This window comes from Orycteropus afer, unplaced genomic scaffold (genome assembly GCF_000298275.1).
Source record: "Orycteropus afer afer isolate SDZICR_OR568_19922 unplaced genomic scaffold, OryAfe1.0 scaffold00036, whole genome shotgun sequence".
In the NCBI taxonomy this organism is placed as follows: domain Eukaryota; kingdom Metazoa; phylum Chordata; class Mammalia; order Tubulidentata; family Orycteropodidae; genus Orycteropus; species Orycteropus afer.
In genome coordinates, this window is record NW_006921623.1 from 8,604,876 (window position 1) to 8,609,688 (window position 4,813).

Here is a 4,813-nt window from a genome sequence, read left to right on the forward strand (position 1 = left end):
ATAATTGTTCTATAACTCCACTAAGCTTTCTCCTGTAGATCACATTTTCTCTAACTTGAATCATTTACATTATTCATTTCTAAGCCATATGTCTCTTAAAATTAAATTATGAATAATATTTTGCTGTTTAGTCATCAAACTGAGAATTGAAGAGATTCCTTTAAATTTAGTTTCCTCAGACGTTGCTTTGAATTGGATCATTCCTGAAGTATATGTGAGGTTATCTATAGAGAATGGCTATGTAGAGAATAACAAATGTAGTTTAAGAACATGTTAATCTGATTTCCAACTACATGATCTGGTAGGTGGGCATTATTAATGTGATATGCCATAGTTGTTTCCCAGGCATCAATAATACCAACATTGACAACCACAAAAATATTGTACATTATAAGATTCTGAATATAGCCATGAAAGTCACTAAACATCTCTGCATTTAGATACATCCCCTTGGTGTCTTCAGTTTTAAGGATAACTTTGGTCTCTGGGCTTCATAGCAATAGACGTTCAATGGCATTTTGAGCACTGATGGCCCTACAGATGAAAATGTAGATGGGAAAAGGTCTGAGGTGCTGGCCAAGGGCAATGACAATGGCAGTGTCACTGTTTCCTGCTACCTGGTCACTTTCTTGTGGGATATAGTTTTCATCATTCACTGAGAATAGCTTTTCAGTAAGATATAGATGATGACCATGTTTTTTCCACTGAATCAAAATGTGTCTTTCAGCATCCAGGAGCACATGGATCCCCCTTCCATAATGATCAAAACAGGTTAAAGTTCATGTAAAATGAATCAGTAGATATTTTAACTAAAGGAAAGAAAAAAGTATAATTTTAAATTGCACACACCATCAGTAAAATTCTAACCAAGGTAACCTCTGATTATTCTGAGCATCACTGCCTATGGGAGGTAAGAACCATACTAGAAGCACCAAAATTTCAAAAGAATCTTGAGCTTTTTGTCATATACGAAGAATAAGAAAAGTATTAAAATTTCTTGTGAACAAGAAACAAAATGTGATTTTTTATGAAAAATAAAAATTCTCATCACTTGATGAATTAAAAATAATAATCATAAAACAACCACCAGAAAAGAAAAGCAAAGAATGCCAACTATTGTAAAAATACTTTAAAAGTCAACTACAATTAAAAAAATAAAATACATTTTTTTTTTTTTTGTAAGTAGTAAATCCACTGTCGCAGTGTTGGCTTTTCCATGAGGTAAATAAATTTTCTTTTTTATATTTATATATAAATATTAAAAAGTCATATTTTTTGCTGCATCTGACTCAGCCTGTTTGCAAAATGCTATAATCCATTTTCTTTGCAAAGTATAACCACTAGAGAAAGGAGTCTTCATTCCAATCTGCCATTTCTTTTTTATATTCTCAGTATCTGTCAATAAAAATTCCGACAGTTAGTAATTTGAAATACCACAAACTCTTTTGGAACCACCTTTCTCTTTTTCTCCCTCCTTTTCCTGTCTTCTTGCTACCATCCTTTGCATCCCCATCTCTTCCTTCATCTATTCCACAAGCACCAGCTTTGTTCTAGGCACTGGCCTTAGGAAATAATATTTAAAATATATAGTCCTCTATCATACGGCTTCTAGTCTGAAGCCAAAATATACAAGGAGCTCACACCTTCGCACATAAACATGGCACAAGAATCACCTTTAATGAGGTCCTAACTCCTCGGAAGGAAGGTTGGGCGCAATCTACTTCCATAGTGATACCGCCTTGGCAACCCAAGGAGGGGTCGCTATGAATTAGGTCCCACTTAATGGCACATAACAACAACAACAACAAAGGGATGAAGGAGCTCTGGTAGCATAGTGCCTAAGGCATTTGAATGCTAACCAGAAGGCTGGCAGTTCAAACCCACCAGCCATTCCTGGGAAAGAAGACTGGGTGAACTACTTCCGTAGTGATACCACCTTGGAAACTCAAGGAGGAGTCATGTTTAAAAATGTCTTACTAAATAGCTTTTTCATGAAGTGAGGATGGGTTTTTCTGGAGTGTTCACAGTGTTTCCCTGGGATCCACCCTGTCCCAAGGCCATTTAACAGTGACTGATAGCTAAAGTTAAGAGGGAATTGGGGGCTAAGCAGACTCAGTGCCCTGAGTGAATACTGCACTGAGGATATTAGCCTTGCTGAATTGGTAATCTCCTTCTCTCAAACTAGTTCTTTCTGAAAGAAGCTTGAATTTGCTCATGAAATGAGTGTGACATGTTGCTTATATTGTATGCAACAGAATTCATCAATGAACTCTGTAAATGTTTCATTGCTGTGATCTACTTCCAAAAACACCCACTGAAATCCCTGTGGACCACAGTTCTACTATGATACACATGGGGTCGCCATGAGTCATAGTCAACTCAGTGGCAACTGGTTTACTGCTCTCCATGTTGTTGTTATGTGTGGTCGAGTGGGACCCAACTCATAGTGACCCCTCCTTGGGTTTCCAAGGCAGTATCACTACGGAAGTAGATTGCCCCATCTTCCTTCCAAGAAGTGGCTGGTGGGTTTGGACCACCAGCCTTCTGGTTAGCAGTCAAATGCCTTAGGCATTATACTTCCAGAGCTCCCACTGCTCTCCATAGGGTTTAGCAAAATGCTTTGCACATAGTAGGCCTTCAGTAAACATTTGCTAAATGTATGAAAAAGAGTCCATGAGTAATGTACACCCAGTTGATTATTATTCACTTTAAAGCCAGTGCAGCAGAAACATCTTTTTTTATAAGTGAGATGACTATGTATTCACCCACTGAAGTCCATGTGGTAAAATTGAAAAGTCCACAGAAATTATTAGTACATAGACCTATGAGTGAGATGATTTGACTGAAAGAGAAACTAGTAACTACCAGTGACAATGTCCTAACTCTGAAGCTGTGTAGCTCATCTAAGACATTTTCACAAAGAACAAACACCCAATTATTGGCTTTTGGGGAATAAATTTTAAGTTTATATACACTGTACATTTTGAGAGAGGGCATCTAAAATTTAGGGGTCCCCAGCATTTATATCTGACTCAGGATGAAACTAGTTTTAATTACTACAGAAACAATTTCCAAAAAATAAAATCTTTGAAAGTGATTGATACCATTTGTCCCAGGAAATTCATGATGCTGAGAAATCAAAATGGTGAATGAGTATCTCTCGAAGTAATAATGTTGTTCAGATGATAAATAGTGAGCACCACAGGCACTAGCAGACTAGACTTACTATTACATGGTAACACCTCAATAGATGGAAAGTTCTCCATCATTTCAACCCCTACGTTGGACCCTCAGGAAATAAAAAATAAATTACTCAGATATTAAGTTAATCACTGCTGTAGATGACTTGAACCACTCTTATCTCTCTGCAAATGATCTTTTCTGTTATTTCCATATCTTTAAACTATTCCGGGGAAGGAAATGGGTCAAGATTCTAGAAAACTGTTCCTCTGCCATCAGCAGGAGATCCCGACCCAGAGAGTCACTCACCTTCCATACACAATCAAATCAATATATGTGTTCTTTGATTCTACCTTCTAAATGCCATCCTCTCCATTTTTACCACCTTGCAGTAATTTAGCCCCTCATTGACCCTCTCCTAGGCCAGTGCTTCTCAAACTTAAGCTTGAATTAGAAGCATCCGGAGGGTTTGTTAAAATCCATTGCTGGGCTGAGCCCAGAGTTTCTGATTCAATAGGTCTAGGGTGGGAAAAAAAATTTGGATTTCTAACAAGTTCCCAGGTGAAGCTGAAGCTATTGGTCCAGAGACATCACTTTGAGAACCATGTCCTGGATTATTATAACATTTATCATTGTGCCACTTTGATGTATCCCACTTAAATGTATCTTGTGTGCTCTTTCATTCCCCTATGTAAAATCTTCCCATGACTTCCCATAGTCAACCCACAGGGTAAGGACCAACTCCCTAACTGGCATATGAGCCTCCTATAAGTGGGTTTTATCTACCTCTCCAGTTTCATATTCGTCCACTCCTCCTTCATATTTCCCCCAGAGTCTATTTCCCTTAGTCTATTAGTTTCCTGAGAAGAGGAATCATGTGAGTTTTTCTCACTATAATATTCCTGGTGTTGAGCATAGTGTGCTTCACCTCAACATATCCGTCCTACCAGTTAGCTCAGAAGAAAGGCCTAGCAATCTCCTTCTGAGTGATCAGCCATTGAAAAGCCTATGGAGCACAGTTTTACTCTGACACCCTTGGGATTGCCATGAGTTGGAGTCAACTTGATGGCAACTAATATATTTGGTCAACTTAAATTCATTAATCTAGAATGAAATCCATCTGCAGAAGGTAGGACTTCCATAGCCAGAGCCACAGAACCCTCTAGAAGAGACAAAGCAAGCCTGAATCCCAGAGACAGGATCAAGTGAAAGTAATATCGTCCTCATCAAGGTGGCCAGAGAGTTGGTGAACTGAGAGGACAGGCTGGCTGGACAAGAGTGGTAGAGTCATGGAAGTCAATGGATTATTGCCTTTAGAATAAGGTAGGTTTGGATTCCAATGCTGAAACTTGTTAGATATGTGACTTTGGGCAAGCTGTTTAATATGTATGTGCTTATGTTTCTCATCTGCAATATGCGTATAGTAATAGTCATTCCAGAGGATTATATATATATATGTTGTTGTTATATGCCGTCGAGTCGGCCCCAACTCATAGCGACCCCTCCTTGGGTTTCCGAGGCAGTATCACTACAGAAGTAGGATTACCCAACCTTCCTTCCAAGGAGTGGCTGGTGGGTTTGAACCACCAGCCTTCTGGTTAGCAGTCAGATGCCTTAGGCACTATGCTACCAG

The 4,813-nt window shown here is 38.7% G+C and overlaps 1 pseudogene; it reads right to left on the reverse strand.

Moving 5' to 3' along the window:
• Positions 1-224: 224 nt before the first annotated feature.
• The window catches only part of LOC103193395, a 12,720-nt pseudogene continuing 8,131 nt past the window's right edge, over positions 225-4,813 (reverse strand).